At 36.7% G+C, this 21,106-nt stretch overlaps 1 long non-coding RNA gene across 1 annotated transcript in view; it reads right to left on the bottom strand.

Annotated features, from left to right (window-relative positions):
- LOC120223169 overlaps window positions 1-20,718 on the bottom strand; it is a 49,094-nt gene extending 28,376 nt beyond the window's left edge. Inside the window, exon 1 of the long non-coding RNA XR_005526216.1 lies at window positions 20,566-20,718. This is a non-coding gene — a long non-coding RNA (uncharacterized LOC120223169). The remainder of the gene's footprint in view (window positions 1-20,565) is intronic.
- Between the last annotated feature and the right edge of the window lie 388 nt (window positions 20,719-21,106).

Raw genomic sequence — 21,106 nt, 5'->3', positions numbered from 1 at the left:
CCCCTTTATTCAAACTACTAGACCTTAATACCTTATATTTTCACAAATTTAGAGTATCATAACTATTTAAACAAAACTAGACATGTTGCCGTGATTCTCAATATTTTAATCTTCAAACAGAAGGAGCAGGCTTATAAACTGTTTTGAACAATGTATGATCCATGACATTCCCCTATAAGTGTATGTTAAAATAAAATAAAACATGATATAAGTAAGATAAAATAAAATCTTCCTTGATATGATAACATCATAAGTGGGTTTTAGGTTCTCTGTACCTGGCAAATATTAAGGGTCTCTCTCTCTCTGTCTTTTATGGGTTTCTTGGGCTCTTCATTTTATTATTGCTGTTATGACTATTGGAATTTTTTCTAGAGGCACCTGGGTAGCTCAATCAGTTAAGCATCCAACTCTTGGTTTCAGCTCAGGTTATGATCTCATGGTTCATGAGTTCAAGCCCCATGTTGGTCTCTGTGCTGACAGTGTGGGGCCCGCTTGGGATTCTCTGTCTCCCTCTTTCTTTGCCCCTCCCCTGTTCACTCTTTCTCTGTCTCAAAATAAATAAATTAACCTCAAATTTTTTGAAGAACTTTTTCTATAGTTTTTTTTTCATTTCTTTTATTATGATTTCTTCTTTTAGTTTTTATTTTAATTTTTTTAACGTTTTGTTTATTTTTGAGAGAGCATGAGTGAGGAAGGCATAGAGAGAGGAGGGGACAGAAGGGTTGAAGCGGGCTATGCGCCAAGAGTAGTAAGACCAATGAGGGAATCGAACTCATGAACCAAGAGATCATGACCTGAGCTGTAGTCAGATACTCAACTAACAGAGCCACCCAGGTGCACCATTAGTTTTGTATTTAAAAAAAATTTTTTTTAATGTTTTATTTATGTCTAGGAGAGAGAGAGAGAGAGACAGCGTGAGCAGGGGAGCGTCATAGAGAGAGGGAGTCACAGACTGAAACAGGCTCCAGGCTCTGAGCTGGCAGTCAGCACAGAGCCCNCTCGAACCCACGTACCGCGAGATCATGACCTAAGCGGAAAGTCGGACGCTTAACCGACTAAGCCACCCAGGCGCCCCAGTTTTGTATTTTAAAAATCTGACATACCAGGCAGAGAAGGACAAATATCATATGTTTGCACGTATAGGAGGATTAGGAGGAACTTGACGGAGGAACAAGGGGGAGAAGGGGGGAAATGGTGGGGGAAAGGGAGAGAGGCAAACCATGAGAGACTCTTGAATGCTGACAAAAACTGAGGACTGATGGATGTGGGGGGGAGGGGAGATGGGCATGGAGGAGGTCACTTGTGGGTATGAGCACTGAGTGTTATGTGGAAACTAATGTGACAATAAACTATTTGCAAAAAAAATAAAAAAATAAAAAAAATAAAAACCTGACATACTTCCTTACCCCCCCACATATATATCTATTTAGTGTAAATATTTATTATTTTATTTTATTTTTTAAATATTTTTATTTATTTCTAGGAGAGAGAGAGACAGCGTGAGCAGGGGAGGGTCAGTGAGAGAGGGAGTCACAGACTGAAACAGGCTCCAGGCTCTGAGCTGGCAGTCAGCACAGAGCCCGATGCGGGGCTCGAACCCACGAACCGCGAGATCATGACCTAAGCGAAAGTCGGACGCTTAACCGACTAAGCCACCCAGGCGCCCCTATTATTTTATAATTTTAGATTTAATTTTTTTCTGTCTACATTTTTGTTGAAGGTCCTTGTTAGGGGCCATTGGAATTTTTCTCTGTTACATAACAAATTATTACAGCAATATTTATTGCATATCTTTCTTCCACTCTCACTTTCAAATGCCTCATTTGCATATGCCTTCACAATGCCTATTTCTTTTTCTAAGATTTTGGATCTATTTCCACTGATATGTTTATTTATAACCAAGAACCATACTAAACTCATTTTTGCCTTAAATTATATCTTAATGTAACTTTACTCTTTACTCCTGCAGTGTTCAAAACCTTCTAAATTCCCCCACCCCCCTATTTTTTGATGATTTTTAGAACCATCTGAATCTTACAGGATGAGTAGGAGTGACCAGATGGAGATAGCGATGTCCACATCAGGCACAGGAAGCTTTGTGTGGCATAACAACAGACCATGGAACTTTCTATGAATTGCAAATGGTACAGTATGCTTCGACTGAATAATTTAATAAGGTGAGCGGCACAGGTGGTGTTGGACAGATGGTCAGGAGCAGGTCATGTAAAAACTTTAGGGATTTTATTTTAAGGATTATAAAAGGTTTTCATCCAGGAGGGAACATGAATAGATGTGTGTTTTTAAAAAGATCACCTTGATAACATTAGAAAATGAATCAAGTGGAGTGAGGAATGAGTCTGGGGTGCTTTTGTGATCAACAGAAGAAATGTTAAAAGCCTAAACTAAGGCTGTGGGGCTGGAGAGAATATAGAAGAATTGAGAAAGTGCAAGAAGATGAATGAGAAGGTGCAAAAAAACATGATTTTAGTAAAAATGATAGTCAGAGGTGAAAAGGGCAAGAAGGAGAAGGGTCAAGGATCGCTTCCTAGTTTCTGTCTTGAGATAATCAGGAAAGGTGTGCTTGTTAGAAACTGCCTAATTAGGTACCCATAAAGATACATCAAGGTACATATGTGAAGAGAAATTTGAATGGAAGATATGCGATGGAATATGACCAACAGATAGTTGTAAATGTATGTCAAGTGCTCAGGAGAACCAAGGAGCCTGGTGACGCACACGTAGAGTTACCCCATCTACATTGAGATCCTGGGCTTAAATAAGATTACTCTGAGAAAGCAGGAAAGTATGACTATAAGGCTGAGGATAAAAACGCAAAAGCACCCACCTTTAAAGAGTAATTAGCAGAATAATCATCAATAAAGGCAATGAGGAGAATGAGGGTGAGCAGCCAGAAAAGTAAGAATAAAAGAAAAAGATAAGTAGTTGCCTGGAAGACAGGGATAACATTTCAAGAAGTAAAAGTCAGTCATAATTTCCAAACATTGCTGAGCAGAGATGAGATAAAAAGTACATCCCCTGGATAGCACGTTTAGAACTTCACTGACAACTTCTGTCAGAGAGATGTGGGGGAAAGAGACAAAGTCACTGTGTTGGAGAGAATTGATAGTATTTCCCATCAAGTATTTATATATTCTATCAATTTATACTTTTTCCAGTGCTACTATGGGCCGAGGGCTGTGCTGGACATGGGTCTATGGCAATGGACAAATCAAGTTCTCTGGCTCAATAAAGATGACCTTCTCATCTGGGAAGGGATAAGTCATGAAGAAACAGTAAAGAGATAAAACATAAATGAAAACAGAGAAGGCCTCTTTACAGAGTTTAAGATTAGGGCTGAAAGAAGGGAAGGGAAAGCACTATGAAGAAGAGCATTGTGGAAACAGGCTGTGGTCAGCGGCTCCCAGGCAGATGCATGCAGGGCGGGACTGATGTAGGATATGGAGCCCAAGGTGAAGAAAGGGAGGGGCTCAAGAGATGAGGGATGAGAAGTGGGAGAGGGCTCAGTCATGTCAGGGCCCTGAAGCTAATTTGGTAGGGAATTCTGCATTTATTCTAAGTATATTGAGGTGATTTAGGACGGTTTTAAGCCACTATTGCACTGATTTGCCAAATGTTAAAAGAATCATTCTGTTGCTCTTTGGATAACAAATTTTGGAAGCAAGGATATGGAGCAATGGTAAAATTCTGTGCAAGTAGCTTTGCAGAAGGAAGGGGATGGATTTGGCTGATGGGTAGATTACAGTGAAAGGGAGAGAGGGGCTTAAATTGGAGAGACCCAAGTCTGTTCAGTGGTCTAGAGGAAGAGGAGGGTGTGGTTGAGGCAGGTAAAGAACACACACCACCAAGAAAGTGTGATTGATGCTGGAAAGGTTTAAGGTGAAAGAAGGATTAGATTTGGGCCAAAGGAAAGATGGCTCTTCCGCTGACTTTGAAAAAAAGGAAAGAAGGGAAGTCGATATAGCTAATTTTATAATAGACTCTTGAGAAGTTGAAAATATCTTTGTCTATTATTGGTCTCTATTTTCTCCATCAAATAGGTAGGAAGTTTCAGAAAGGACAAGGAAAAAGACAGGCATCAATTTTGGGAAATGGAATAATTGAGCCTAGAAATGCATTGAATGGTTGCCAAGCATGATTAAGGCCCAGGTGAAAACTGAGGGGATGTATTTTATGATACAAGCATAAGCTTGTCATTTGGCACTTATTGCCACATGTTTCTATCCTTATACTGGTCCTTGAAATATTTTCCTGACGTTAAACATGCTTGATAGGCATGCCCAAAAAACACTGTGTATGGTTTTTATCATTGTTTTCTGTTAATTTTTTATTTTCCTAAAACACTTTTTTAACAGATTATCTTAATGGGACTATGCTAATAACTATGATTATATCAATGTTTCACAGCCATCACAGGAAAAATGTAACTTGTAGAGAAGTAAAAATAAGTGCTTTATCTTTAGATATCATGTCAAATCTCATGATAAAAAATACTTCATGAAAAGTCTCATTGCGTTTGTCTGCACTGCGTAACCTGTTGCTAATAAACTATGAAAGTCTGAATTTTATCTCTATTACATAAGCCACTTTAAGACTAATATAAATGTTCATTGTGGGTAAGGTAATTAAAATGACACATTGGATGAATGACTGATTTAGACAGAAATAATCCCAAGATATTTATACTTCAAGAGTCATGGTTTAAATAATAAGCAGTGTTCTCATTTTAGAAAAAAATCTCTCCACATGTATTGTTAGGTTAGATTTTTTTTTTTTCAGAAACCAGTATTGCATTGTAAAAATGCAATGGAATAATGGAGAAAGATGTGACCTCTGACTGAAGTACAATTTATTATGATATTTTATATTTCTGGAATCTTTATTATTTCTAAGAGCTTAAAGGCGAGTAGATAAGAAAATACTAACCTAATTATTCCCAAATGTGTACTTTTAGTTTGTGCAATATTATCTGAATTAGTTTAGTGTAGAAATTACTGCTGATCAGGTACATAGTTATGTGTCACTGAACCTTAGAAATACTTTTCTCCAAATTTCTCATCAACTGAACAAATGTAATTAGCACAAAGATTTCAAGAGCTTCCTCACTCTGAGATCATTTGAAGTGCCTCACTGGCATGCACGTAAGCTTATGTGGAAAGCAGAGGCAGTGATCTCCTCCTAGGGAGAATAAAATGATCCATGATAAAGAAATAAGGCAAGAACTGTGTTTCACTTAACAAAATATCAATGCAGACAGACGCTTAGGCTTATAAATATCATATTCCAGAATACACAGTGTAAATTAAAATGTGGACTGTATAGTTTGGTCCATGAATTCTCCCAGTGCCCTCAGTCTAACTCCTTTTACAAGCCTTGGCAGCATGTGAAAAAGTGTGGTCCCATAGCGGTTCACGAGTCAGCACCACTGAGGCTGAGAATGTGTCTTCCACACTTCTGTGTAGTCAAGACTGGGATTAAATACTAATGTAATGAGTAAGAAGTTTGCCTCAGGCAGCTTTGGAAAGCCAGATTAGTCTTCTCAGAATCCAGGGAAAAAACAGATGAAAGGGAAACCCAGTCCTGGGTAGGAGCTGGTGGTAGTTTCATAAAATATTAGTATCACAGTGATTATTTTTAATGGTTTACCTATGACATTATGAGGAAGTATATCCCACCTGGGGGCATCTGCAAATACGGTTATCTTCCCCAAATATATAACACTCCAGAGTGTGTATATCTAAGTGAAGAAAAATGTAGAGGACTCTAGTTTCTGTGCACACGTGGTGGTTTGCAGGATGGATGGGGTGACAGTGGGGATATTAGCCAGTGGGGCCACTGCGTTCTTCAGACTCTCTCCTGTAGCATTCACTGTTCACACCTGAGAAATTCTACTCACGTTTCGGCACACCAACCTTAGAGCCCTAATTTTCCTTACTCCTTAGAAATGGAACATTTTGAAACTACCTCCTAGCATTCTTCTTAAGAACACCATAAACAGGTTTTTACAATTTTCAGAAATTGAATGTTATGGGAATCTAAAGAAAATCTGCAGCTTTATTCTTCCTACCATCGAATCCTCTGCCCAGAAAAAGGAGATGACCCCAGGACACTAGGTCATATTTCTCTACACTTAACTCCCAAACTTGACAGACACAGCAATTGAAAACCTTAGTGGAGGATCGTCCTGTGTTATTTGTAGGAATTATTAAGTATCTGTTTTCAAACATTACCATTTAACTATAAAAAATCAAAGGGTGCATAGGAAATATTAGCCATAACATTTCTTTTTTAATTTTATTCTTAAAATGTTTCCTTTATTATATTTTCTTATAATGTTGCACCCAACTTCTGAAGTGTAGCAATAAACCTTGAATATCGATTTAACAAGATTAGTTGTTCCATATTGAAACAGAAAAAATATATGCTTTAATATTTTTCTGTCCTTATTTTCCTTCCTTGGTCTCTTCTTTCTCTTCCTTTCTTCATTTCTTTTCAATCAGAGGTACCAAAAAGATCAAGTAGATTTTTAGAAAATATATTCCTGATAAGCCCGTATAACACTGAGAACACCACACCCTCCCCCTCACCCCACTCCACCATCAATCACCTAGTTCACAATTTAATAGGATATCACCATCCTACCTACTTGGAAACTTGCTGAAAAGGACGGCATATACTAGTTCTCTAAGTGCTCATAACATTAAAAAAACGTTAGAAATGGCCACAAAAGGCTACTCTCTCTTGTTTACTCTCTCTTGTCTAGAATTCTGGATTGAGTTATAAATTTTAAATGCTCTCAGTGATTATTGCCCTCTTGCCTTTTTGCCACCATTGTAGTCGAAACTAAAAATAATCTTCAACTACAAAATAAGAGGAAGGAAGCCATGCAGGTTCAGATTTTTTCTTATAGTGACTATTTTGATACGCTTTGTACTTTGGATAAATGTTCCTTCAAAAAGTGTCTAGTTTTGTGTTGGATATTATTCTTGGACTGTTGGTGTCCTAAGCATGTGTTGAGTCTACCTGTTGGGGTTTCTAGCATGGATTTCATTCTTTCAAAATCACTGGTCCCTAGGACAAGGGTTGGTTCATGCTTATGATTCTCTGCCTCCTTCTAGATAAAACACTTCTTCATTGCTCAGAATTATATTTTATGGGTTTATGCCATATCTGTACACCAATCAGCAGAAATTTATTAAGCATCCAATAAAAGAAACACTATAATAGGTACTACATGCAGGACAAGAAAAAAAAGGCAAAAACAGCTTTTGCCTTAGTTTTTACCGATTTAAGTTGCTGAAATGATGCAGGAGAATGGGACAATTAAGCATATTGCTAGCAGTTCAGAGACAGATGAGCTAGATAAAAAATGAATGATAAAAGCCCCAGGATTTCAAAGGAGAATAAAACCCATTCTGCATTCTGTTTCTCTTGGAGACTTGATCCATCTTGAGAGATAACTGAGGTGTTTTATAAACAAAAAAAATTGACCAAATGTTCATGATATCTAAAAAGTATGGGCAAAGAGAATACACATCTTATTTGAAGGATGGTAAATGATTAGCTGTAGTGAAGGCTTTTAAATAGTGGATACTGGGAGATAAGTATATTAAATGGGTTAATTCACATCATAAAGGGCCTCAAGTACAGTGCCTAGGAATTTGGTATAAATGAGGAACCACTGAATTGTTTTTAACCACAGAATGACACAAATTAAGTAGTGTTTCTGGATTGGCTTGGCAGCAATGTGCAATACATTTTGGAATCAGGAGACTGGACTATTATACACACTTATTATTGGCATTCTCTATATTGTAAAGCTTTAGAATACGTCAAAAGTTCCCTTTATATATCACTTGATAATATGAGAGTTCTGTATCTGATCTCGAATGGCATTATACTTCTCACAGCATGAACTCCTCTTGACAGCTGATGTCAGCTAAGGAATCTTTCCCCAAAGGGAAAAGCTATTGCATATCTTCACAATTCTGAAAGGACCAGCTACACCCAGGCCACTAGACAAGATGTTTATCTAGGAACAGAGTTTGCAATTCCAAACTGGTTTTCTCCTTTCAAACTTAACCCTTGCATTATATGAAGATACCCTTCATTTATGAGAAGTTTTCATACTGTGATCAATTCCTTTCTGGTTTCAGTAGAACACCCAATGTTCACTTTCCCCAATGTTCTGAAGAGATATTGCTTCCCACTATGAATTATCATAGATGCCAGTCACTCTGTGTTTCTCAATTTCATTCCACTTGGCTTTTAGATAATAGTCAGTTATGAGTGCCTGTGATAAAAAAAATAATTAAAACTATATTCTCCAGTTAGGTGGTGTATAATTTTAACAAGATTTTGGTCTTCTGAGAGTTCATGGACATACTGAATGGTCTTATATAGTGTAGTAGAGGCTATTAACTAGTTTCCAAAATTCAGCTCTTCAACTTCCTAGGGACTCCATTCCACTATTTTCAAGTCTGCCTTGAAGTTAAATGTTGCCATGGACCTAATTAAAACCAATAGGATGTGATCAGAAGTAATAAGTGTCATTTGAGCTTACTCCTTAAAATTCTCATGTATACTTGCTATGTTCTTCACCTTTATGGGAAGCTAGAATAGGGATAATACGATACATAAATCACATATAGAGGATAATATAATCTTTATTAGCCCAGATCCCTAATAACTTTAAGGAGACACATCATCCCACTGCTGTATCTACCTACTCACTATTGGTACCTGAGTAAGAAACCAACTTCTATTGTTAAGAAATTCTATTCTTCTCTTCTCTTCTATCCTATTCCATTCTATTCCATTCCATTCCATTCCATTGTCTTGTATATTGGACCACTATGTGTTTTGGGAACCATTTGTTATATAGCAGTTAATCTACCAGAGACAATAATTGGTGTGTTCTGTTGTGAATAACACAGAAAGAGTTTTAAAGGGATGTAAATTCAGGGGCACCTGGGTGATTCAGTCAGTTAAGCGTCCAACTTTGGCTCAGGTCATGATCTCACAGTTCATAGGTTCGAGTTCCATGTTTGGCTCTGTGCTAATGGCTGGAAGCCTGGTACCTGCTTCAGATTCTGTGTCTCCCTCTCTCTCTGCCCCTCCCCCACTCATGCACACACTCTCTTGTGCTCTCTCTCAAAAATAAAATAAATATTTAAGAAGAGGATGTAAATTTATGGAAAGTTTATTTTTTAATAAGAAATTTATGGTCAGCAAAACTTTAAAAATATAGAAATTAAAGGGAGCCCTGACTACATAATTTTTAAACAGTTGACATATATACATCATAATTGGCCATATTAAGTAATCACTGTCAAAGATTCTTTACTAATTAATGTGTTAGGTGGGAAATAACTTGAAAAAATATTTATGTGTTATCACCAACTCCTTTTTTTGTGTTTCTTTTCACTTTATTTTCAAACCTAAGGAAATTCTACAGGTAAAGAATTTTTTGCCACATTTAAAGGCAAAAAGCTTATTTTAAAGAAGCTTTCCTTTTTTTAATTTATTATTTAGAGAGAAAAAGAGAGAGAGTACATGAGCAAGGGAGAAGGGCAGAAGGAGAGGGGGAGAGAATCTCAAGCAGTTTCCATGCTGAATGGAGCCTGACATGGGGCTTGATTTCATGACCCTGGAATCATGACCTGAACTGAAATCAAGAGTCAGACACTCAACTGACTGAGCCACTTAAGCTTCCCTAAAGAAAAAATATTTTTTAATGTAAAATATTTTTTAATGTAAAAAATATTTTTAAATGCAAAATATTTTTTTAATGTAAAAAATATTTTTAAAAGCTTTTTAATGTTTATTTATTTTTGAGAGAGAGAAAGAGAGTGAGCCAGGAGAGAGAAAGTGAGGGAGACACAGAATCTGAAGCAGGCTCCAGGTTCTGAGCTATCAGCACAAAGCCCAACATGGGGCCTGAACCCATGAACCATGAGACCTTTACCTGAGCTGAAGTTGGACACTTAACTGACTGAACCACCCAGGCGCCCCAAGAAACTTTCTTATTCATGGTTTTCAAATATGTTTTACTATATGGACTGTATATATACCTCTCCTGCTTAGGTAGTTAGCTACTTTGGTTATTTGACCAGGATTGCTTCAAATATATGCATAACATGCTATGTACGTCACACAATTACTTTTAGTAAGTACCCTTTCTAAATCTGTTAAAAAAGAAAAGAAAAACTGTCCAAGATACTGAAGGAATAGTTAGGATTTCACAGCTACCTTTATCTCTTTAAATATTAAGGTAAAAATGTAAACTGTGTTACACAATTATGTTCCATTCACAATTTCAGTCATTAAATTCCATTAAGCATCTATTTGGTAACTATCTGAAAGCCCCCTATTTTCATCTCAGAGTGATTTCAGTGTTTCGAAAATGTGTGCAGTGATGAACATGATGTAGAATGAACCTTCTGCTTAGAAAGATAGGTTTACTTAGGGTGTTTGAATCTGGAATTGGATAATATGTATTCTAAGGCATTTTTTATAAAAATTCCTTTTTTAGAGTCAGGTTCACAAAAGGCTTGGCTTTTTGTTGTTGCTAGTTGAGTCTTGTTTGTTTGTTTTGGGTGATAATTAGAGATCACAAATGATGAATTCAGTGGTCTGCAGTATTTTAAGATCCTTATTTTGAGGCACAATTCCAATATTTAAAATTACATTTTGAAATAGTAGCCAATTGTTAACGTTAATTACAAGTGCAATAATAGTGTCAACATATGCTTGACTCTAAGATTTTTATGATAAACTCCTCTGAAAGATTATTTGTGTGTGTGTGTGCACGTACATGTATTTATTTACTTGTCTGTCTGAACTGTCCTTTATCTCAAGGATTTTACTATGTCCTCCTCACATTTATTTCACCTTACATGAAAGATGTTTCGCATGCATTTCCTAGGGAATTTTTTAAATTTTTCTTGCTATTACATCTTCTTGATACTACTGTGGATTGTACAAGTGATCTAATTAAATGTAACTAATAATTGTGTTCTAATTTCCTATATATTGCTGAAGACCCATCTGCAATACATTGCTCAAAATACACTGCCAAACACTAACAGCGAAGTCATCTTAATGTGACTTGCAATATCATATGCATGTCACTTGAATCATTTTAATGAAGACTTACACAGTCTCATCAGTATTGAGTTGAAATCACTTGTTGATATTTGATACTAAAGCATTAAAAAAAGATGATCATAACTAAGCACTGAATCATTGAATCATTGAGATCCAACCATTCAGTACCTTACAATGGAAATGTAATTCTTCTTTCTTAGCCTAGTATTCATGACAACAAATATGAATTCCTTATTTCTCCCTTCTTTTTCTTTAAGTGTTAAACATTGTTCAGTATTGTCATTAAAAAAAGAAAATGCAAAAACATTCTAATATTCTGTTGAGGTTTTAGGCTAGGAGAGTAATTGTAGATAAATAAAATCACCTTGGAAGAATGTAAAGTATTTTTGGAATCAAAAGAAGCATTATTTTAACTATCATTATTTCTACTAATAATAAACAACATAGATTAGGTACTATAAAGAAATTAACTGGTATTTCTGGGGAGGATGTAGAGTAGAGAGATCCTAAACTTGTTCCATTAATACAGGTAGGTAACACATCAGTGTAAAGAGTCAAGAAAATGACTCAAAGAATCACAGAGCAGACTCTCCACAGTTAACTGTAAAGAAGCCACTTCAAAGAGGGTAAGAAGGGAGGAGACATGGTCAGGAGCCAAATGGACCCATGGGACTGCTTATGGGAGTGAGGGACCCAGCAGGAGTAGAGAGGGGAGAGTAGTAGATCCTCAAGCAAGGCACCCCAGACACAGGTCCACATGTGGAACACAAATCATTTGCCTTTGAAAATCAGTGGGGCCCAACAGTTGGTGGAGCTTAAAACCTTAATACCTTAATACTTTACAAATCAGTGGGCTGCACTCCAGGAGGGCTAGGAGGCTGGAGTTCCCACCCTTCAGAGGCAACACTGCAAATCGACCCTTGGAATACAGCATAGAAGCAGGTTTTGAAAAATTCTTGGGGTATCCAGAAAGATTTATTTACTAATCTCAGAACAATGTGCTGGAAGGGCAGAGATTGTTGGGAGACCTCTCCAAGAACATAAAAGATGGTAAGCGTCATTTCCCTCCTGGGCCCCCACCCCGGACACAAGGACACTTGCAGGGACCAGTATGGTGCCAACACATACTACCTAACTTGCTAACAGCATTCCTCATCCTTGTATCCTCCTGCAGACACACCCATCCAGCCAGGCCCCAGCCAGTTCTCCTCCCATAGCAGACCCACACAAGCCTCACTAATAGTACATGCCCTGCCCTTGCACTCTTCTGCTCCTCTGCCTACTCCATCCAAGCCTGGGCAGTAGTTTTCCCCAGGTGCTGCAGGTTCCCTCCTACAGCAGATCATTGTGGACCTTGCTGACACTGTACTCCCTACCCTCACATTCTCTTGCCGATATGCCCCCTACAAACTGTCCTTGTCCATAACCCATCTAAAGCAGTACCATAAGTTTAGCAGTGTGCAATTATCCCTGACAAGGGCCAGCACCACTCTAGAGTGTCTCCTGTAATATGCCTGATAGAGAATTTAACATAATGGTCATAAAGATACTGGATTTGTGAAAACATTTGTAGACCTCAGTGAGACCCTCATCAAAGAGATAGAAAACAAAAACAAACCAATCAGCGATGACGAGCTCAATACCCAAAATTAAAAATACACTAGAGGGAATAAATAGTAGAATAGAGAAAGCTGAAGAATGGATCAGCAACCTGGAGGACACATATTGGAAAGCGATCAAGGTGAAAAGGAGAAAGAGAGAAGAATAACAAAAAAATGAGAATAAATTAGGGGAACTCAATGATACTATCAAATGTAACAAAATTCATTTTATAGGCATTCCAGAAGGAGAAGAGAGAAAGGGGGGAATAAAATTTATTTGAAGAAATAGTAACTAAAAAAGTCCTAAGTCTGGAGAAGGAAACAGAAATTCAGATCAAGGAAGCACAGAGAGCTCCCAACAAAATCAACTGAAGGAAGTCCACACCAAGACACAGTAAAGAAAATGGCAAAAAGTGCTGTTAAAGAGAGAATTTAAAAGCAGCAAGAGGAATGAAAACAGTTATATACAGGGGAAACTGCATAAGGCCATCAGCAAACTTTTCAGCAAAAACTGTAGATGAAAAGTCAATGGCATAATATATATAAAATGCTGAAAGGGGAAAAAAACCCCTACAACTAAGAATATTGTATCCAGCAAGGCTATTTTTCAGAATGGAAGGAGAGATAAAGAGTCTTGCAGACAAATAAAAGTTAAAGAAATTCATGACACTAAACCAGTCTTGGAAGAAATGTTAAAGAGGACACTGAGTGGAAAGGAAAGACCATATCTAGGATAAGCAAAGTAGAAAGCATAAATGCAGTAACGTTAAGTGTATTTATAAAAATCAGTCAAGGGTTTCACAAAATAAAAGGATGTCAAGTATGACCCTATGTACTTAAAATGTGTGTGGCAGAGAGGAGGTCTTGTTTCAAACTTAAGAGACCATTAAATTGATATATACTGTTATATGCACAAGATAGAGATATACCTAATGATGACAGATCAAAAACTGGTGATAGATACACAAAAAATAAAGTTAAAGAAACCCAAGTATATCACTATAGAAAGTGAGCAAACCAAAGTAGAGATGATCAAGAGAAGAAAGGAACAGAGGAGAAATACAAAAACAACTGTAAAATAAGTCACAAACTGGCAATAAGTACACACCTATCAATAATTACTTTGAATAAAAATGAACCACATGCTCCAATCAAAAGATATTTTGACAGTGAATGGATAAAAAAGCAAGACCCATCTGTAGGTTGCCTACAAGAGACTCATTTCAGACCTAAAGACACATGAAGATTGAAAGTGAAGGGATGGAAAAGCATGTGGAATGCAAAAGGAAGTGAAAAGAAAGCTGGGGTAGCACTTGTTATATTAGACACAATAAACTTTGAAACAAAGACTATAAGAAGAGACAAAGAAGGACACTATATAATCATAAAGAGAACCATCCAACAAGAAATTATAACAAGTGTAAATATTGATGCACCCAACATGAAAGCACTCAAATACATGAAGCAGCTAGTAACAAATATACCAGAAGTAATTGATAGTAATATAATAATAGTGGGGGGCTTTAGCACCCACACTCCACTTACATCGATGGATGGATCATCCAAACAGAAAATACACAGAGAAATAGTGGTTATGAATGACACAATGGACAAGATAGATGTAACAGATATATTCAGAAAATTCCATTCTAAACAGTAGCATACATTCTTTTCAAGTGCACATGGAATATTAACAACATTAATAATAAATCACATATTAGGCCACAAAACAAGTCTCAACAAATTCAAACAGACTAAAGTACTATCATGCAACTTTTCCAATCACAATGCTATGAAGTTAGAAATCTACCATAAGAAAAAAAGTCAGGAAAGAACACAAATACATGGAGGTTAAACATGATGCTACCACACAATGAATAGGTCAATCAATAAATCAAAGAGGAATTTAGAAAATACATGGAAACAAATGAAAATGAAAACAGAGTGATTCAAAAGCCTTGGGATGTAGCAAATGCTGTTCTAAGATGGAAGTTTATAGCAATACAGGCCTACATCAAGAAGTATGAAAAAAATCTTGAGTAAATAACCCAACCTTACACCTAAAGGAACTATTCACAGAAGAAAAGACAGATCCCCAAATAAGTAGAATGACGGGAATGATAAAGATTAAATCAGAAGCAAATGAAAAATAAATAAAAAAATTCAATAGAATGGTGAACGAAACCAGGAGGTCATTCTTTCAACAAAATTGATAAATATTTATCCAGGCTCATAAAAATAGAGAGAAGGCGAGAGAGAGAGAGAGAGAGAGAGAGAGGAGAGATCTAAAATAAACAAAATCAGAAATAAAAGAGCGGAAATAGCAATCTATGCCACAGAAATAGAAAGGATCATAAAGAATATTATGAAAAATTATATGGCAACAAATTACACAACCGGGAAGAAAAGGATTAATTCCTAGGAACATGAAACTTCCCAAAACTCAATCAGGAAAAAATAAAAAATGTGAATAGACCAATTACCAGCAATGAAATTGCATCAGTAATCAAAAAGTTTCCCAACAAAAAAAAAGTCCAGGACCAGATGCCTAGACATTTTAAGAGTTAATATTCTTCTCAAACTATTCTGAACCTATTTCAAAAAGTAGAAGATGAAGGAAAGCTTCCAATTTCACTCTATGAGGCCAGTATTATCCTGATACCCAAACCAGATAAAGAAACTTCCAAAAAAAAAAAAAGCAAGGGGGGGGCGGGGGGACTGCAGGCAATATCTTAGATGAACACAGATACAAATATCCTTAACAAAATATTAGCAAATAAAATCAAATAATACATGAAAAAGATCATTCACCACAATCAAGTGGGATATTTCCTGGGGTGCAAGTTTGGCTCAATATTCACAAATCGATGTGATATATCACATTAACAAGACAAAGGATGAAAAACATATGATCATTTCAATAGATGCAGAAAAAGAATTTGACAGAGTATAACTTCCATTCATGATTTAAAAAAAAACAACAACCCAGCTTAAAGGGAATGTGCCTCAGGATAATAAAGGCCATCTATGGAAAAGCCACAGCTAACATCACACTCACTGGTGAAAAACTTCTCCATAAGATTATAAAGAAGACAAGGGTGTCTACTCTCACCTATTCAGCATAGTCCTGGAAGTTCTGGCCACAGCATTCAGACAGGAAAAAGAAATAGAATGCAGCTAAATTGGTAATGGAGAAGTAAAACTTTTACTATTTTTCGATGACATGATGCTATATATAGAAAACCCTAAGGATTCCAACAAAAAATGCTCCAACTAAAATAAAATACTAGAACTGATAAATTAATTCAGCAAAGTCACAAAATATAAAATCAATATATAGAAATTGGTTGCATTCCTATATATTAATAATGAAGGAAGAGAAATGAAGAACATAATCCCATTTACAATTATACCCAAAATAACAAAATACCTAGGAATCAACTTAACCAGAGAAGTGAAAGACCTATACTCTGAAAACTATAAAATGCTAATGAAAGAAACTGAAGATGACACCACGAAATGGAAAGACTCCATGTCCATGGCTTCCAAAAGATTTTGTTAAAATGTCTATAATACCCAAAGCAATCTACACACTTACTGTAATCCCTATCAAAATAAAAACAGCATTTTCCATAGAACTAGAACAAATAATCTTGAGATATGTATGGAACCACAAAAGACACTGAATAGCCAAAGCAATCTCCAAAAGGAAGAACAAAACTGGAAGTATCATAATCCCAGATTTCAAGATATACTAAAAAGATGTAGTAATCAAAACAGTATGGTACTGCCACAATAATGGATACATAGACTGGAACAGAACAGAGAGCCCAGAAATAAACCCACAAGTATATGGTCCATAAATCTACAACAAAGGAGACAAGATGATTAAAAGACAGTCTCTTCAACAAATGGTGCTGCAAAAACTGGATAACTATGAAACTGGACCACTTTTTTTACTCCATACACAAAAATAAACTCAAAATGGATTGAAGACCTAAATGTGAGGCCTGAAACTATAAAATTCCTAGAATAAAATATAGGCATTAATTTCTTTGACATCAGCTATAGCAACATTTTTCTAGATATGTCCCCTGTGGTATGGGAAACAAAAGCAAAATTAAACTACTGGGGCTACCTCAAATTAAAAAGCTTCCTCACAGCAAAGGAAACAATCAACAAAACTAAAAGACAAACTACTGAATTGGAGAAGGTATTTGCAAATGACCTATCTGATAAAAGGTTAGTATCTAATATATATAAAGAACTTACACAACTCAAAATGAAAAAACCAAATAATTCTATTTAAAAATGCGCAGAAGACATGAACAGATATTTCTCCAAAGAAGACACACAGATGGCCAAGACACATGAAAAGACGTTCAGTATCACTCATCCTCATGGCAATGCAAATGGAAGCCACAATGAGATATCACCCCACACCTGTCAGAATGGCCAAAATCAACAAAACAAGAAACATCAGGTGTTGGCAAAGATGTGGAGAAAAAGAAACCCTCGTGAGATTGTCGGTAGTGATGCAAACCGGTATAGCCATGGTGGAAACAGTATGGAGGTACCTCAGAAAGTTAAAAATAGAATTACTATATGATCCAGGAATTTCACTACTGAGTAGTGGAATACTACCAAAGAATACTACCCAAAGAATACAAAAACACAAATTTAAAAAGATACGAAGAGCACTTAGTAATGCATAGAAATGTTGAGTTACTATATTTTATACCTGAAACTAATATAACATTACATGTTAACTATACCAGAATTTTTAAAAATTAGAAAAAAAGAAATTAACTGTCCATAATTTGTCAGTTTTTCCTTTTCATTCATTTTATGTTTTTAAATTAAACACATACTACATGATGTTTACTGTCAGATTTTAAATGCTTCTACTGCAGTGCCTCTTTTAATTTTTTTAAGTCCTTGCAACAACTGGGATAAGTCCTAAGTTTATGACCATGTTAACACAAGAAATCTAAGCACTACTGTTTTAAGTACCAAGTCCAAGGGTACGTGACCATTCAAGAGCTGAGCTGGGATTCCAAACAGACAGCTTGAGTGGACCTTAGGCTTTAACTGGTATGTTGTGTATGCTTATCACCCACTCCAATTGTAATTCTCTCTCACTCATCAATCAGTCAGTCAAACAATAATAACAAATATCACTATACCTTTAGCTCTGGTTTCTCTACTGTTTTTCCAACTGGCAGCTTTGCTAAATGTCTTTTCTTTGAAAACCAAATCAAGCAACAAGAAAGAAACTTGTGCTTCCACTCTGTCACAATCACATTTGATTTTACCTTTGGGATTATGTTGTTTATCATTTTAAAAATTTATTTCTTGTTTGTTTTTTTATGTTTGTTCTCCAAAATTTTAATTATGCGAAAGTACACATAGTATAAAATTTAGCATGTTAACCATTTTTACATGGTCAGTTCAGTATGTAATTACACTGACATTGCAGTGCGACTAATCTCTAGATTTCTTTTCATCTTGCAAAACTATGTCTCTCCATATCTCCCTTCAACCTGGAAACTACACTTCTACTTTCTGTCTCTATGTTCATCTCTGATGGACACTTGGGTCACTTCCTGTTATTTGTTTTTTTCTTTTGTTTTGTTTAAAAGAACTTTTCCCTTCCTTGTGCCTCAGCGGATGCTTAAGAAGCTCATGGAACACAAAATTTTACCACTAATTGTATGTCTCCAGTTTGGAGTCTCACAGCATCCTGGATAATCTGGGGGTGAGTGAGGATTAAGATTTCTATAAATTACAGACATTTGGTAATGGTTTTAAAAGTCAGATGTATGCTTTAATTAAGATTAGAAAAAATGAAAAAGAAAATCATGCGGTCTTTAGGATATTTCATCAATAGTTGTTTGATAACATAGTTTTCTGTATGTTAAACAAGAACCTAGAAATGCACATAAACCATGAGCAGACTTTCTAGTACTAGAACTAACCAGGGAGTAGGAGCGTAAATTCCTGTTAATTCCTTGTAAATTCTCAAGCTCAGTGGGTTGGAATGAATGTCTAACCCTCTATTTCCTACTTGTAAAACATTGTGAGGGAGTGTGGGGCAAATGGAGGGCAAAGTATAAGCTGGTACACCCTCCATCCCCTGATAGGACATGTATGATATTCCTCGGACACTCCCAGCTACCCAAAAACAGGAAAGGACGGCAAAACAAATGGTTAAACTGAAGAGTCTCTACCAGTTTACCAGGAAAAGGCAATCCCATTACAGCCTAAAATCCAAGAACTCCCTGGACTTAACGGTTAATGGTTGCCAGAGGGAAAACAACCTTAGCTTGACAAAAGCTAGGCCTCCAGTAAGTCTTTAGCATGGGAAAGTCTCTTTGGAAACTCTGATCTCCCCCGCCCCAGAAAAGGTCACCTCCTACACTCGCAGTGCAGCTCTTCCTGAGCATGGGTCCATCTTCCACCAAAGATGTGTTCAAGATTCTTTTTTGGCCATCGGCTCTGAACCCTAGGAACCACCATCACCCCAAAACTTCATCTAAAAAGGAGGTTAGACCGAGCTCTCCTACTTCATGAACTGCCATTGGTTAATCCTTTGCTTAAAATACACAGAGGGTGAGGTTACTAGTGTTTCTCAGAGAGGGCTGAAACTCACCTAACATCTATTCTCTAGGAGGACAAATTTCGCTTTCGCAAAACAAAGTTCTAAATCAAAGAGAATTTCTTCAAAACAAATTTGCATTCTGAAAAATAAATATTTGCAGACAGGAAATCCACTGTAGACATGCAATTATCAGAAAATGAAAAGCCATATTGATACACCTCCATGTAAGAGGGCATCTCCTCCAGTTTGAAAGAGAAGCATGTTTTCCAGGGCTGCCCCACAGCTCACCACCTCTTTGAGTCAGCACTCTTTTCCCAGGTGCATCCCTTCTTCAAAGGCCACACATATATATATTTTGGACACGAGCACTGGGTCATAATTTTCTCTGTAATTCTAGACTTTATTTTCAAAACGGGAATTTTCAAGGAAGCAACTTGTGTGCAGTATGCTTTTGGAAAGTTACAAAGGTTAAGTAGAGTATCAAGGAATTTTAAAGCCAAGGGACATATGAGTTTTCCTGACCTAACCATTCATCATGAGCCTATCATTTGACCTCAGGGCTTCAACTAATATATTGCATATAAAAAGTAACTTCTTTTTCTACTTATAGCTTCCAAGGACCTAGCAAAAATCAGTACAGTATTTCCAACACACCCTCTTCTCTCATGCCATCCAGTTTTTGATATTCATTTGTATTACTCCTTATAATACAGAAATAAAGCCTTTGAAATTGGAAACTTGCAAAATGCTTCTTCTGAAATCCCTACTTCTTTGTCCAGCTATACCAAGTTCATGAGAACAGGCCAGGCCCACATGTGCTGTGTGCCTGTCAGCAATGTATACAGCCAACTTGGTTAACCCAGTTAGGTCAAATCTGAAAGAAAGTCAAGTTGCCTTGGAAGGGAACAAATAAATACAGCTGGCCCCACATTTTGAAGGGCTTTTGGTACTTGTAAATCTCTAGCAAATACTCTGTGAGTATTAAGGAACTGAATTTATGTTTTCAAATCCATTCATATTATTAAATGCACCTTTAAAGGCAAGTATTTTAGTAGAATGAAAATTTCACTTCTCAAAGTACAGATTTAATCTCCTCAAATCTCACCTTTCTCTATGCTGCTTCTTCTCTTTGGAGTGACTCTCATTTTTCCTCCCTGGATACTTGTGGTTCCCCTTGTCTCTCAAAATCACACTTATAAAAGGAAAACAATTTTAAAAGCATTTCTAGGCACTTACCTGCTTATAATCATGCCATTCTCCTGGATAATTTTCATGTATTTCATCACTGAAGAATCCTTTTCACCATTGCCTTCTCCTTGGCCAGCTGGTGCACAGGTTATGATGACGTTGTCACCCTGATTTCATTGGAAGTCATTTTCCTCTCAACAACCTGCATGATGATCCAGCATATGCAGTAAAATAGAGTCAAGAGCTGTAAAACACGTGATCATGACCAAGAGAGCAGAATCCATGTCCTTTCTGCCAAACCAGTATCTCTTCAGAGAGGGTGCTATAAGCAGACTTGTTCACCACCAATGCATGCATGGGCTCTATCGATACCACCTGAAGTGGTATCCTGAAGAAGTTTCCTAGTTTCACTAAACATTTGTCTTCTTGGCATGTTAGTGAAGAAACATCCCTTAACCTGACCTATATTCCAGGGTGCTAAAGATCAAAGATTTTTCTGAAGCCAACCTAGCTTCCTGTGGTGCTTTTATAAACCGAGTCCTAAAAAAGTAGCCCTGGGATAATTCAGTGCTTAATTGAACTAAAGGGA

Source organism: Hyaena hyaena, unplaced genomic scaffold (assembly GCF_003009895.1).
Source record: "Hyaena hyaena isolate Hyena2069 unplaced genomic scaffold, ASM300989v1 scaffold_970, whole genome shotgun sequence".
NCBI lineage: Eukaryota > Metazoa > Chordata > Mammalia > Carnivora > Hyaenidae > Hyaena > Hyaena hyaena.
This window is presented reverse-complemented; position numbering and strand designations above follow the sequence as displayed.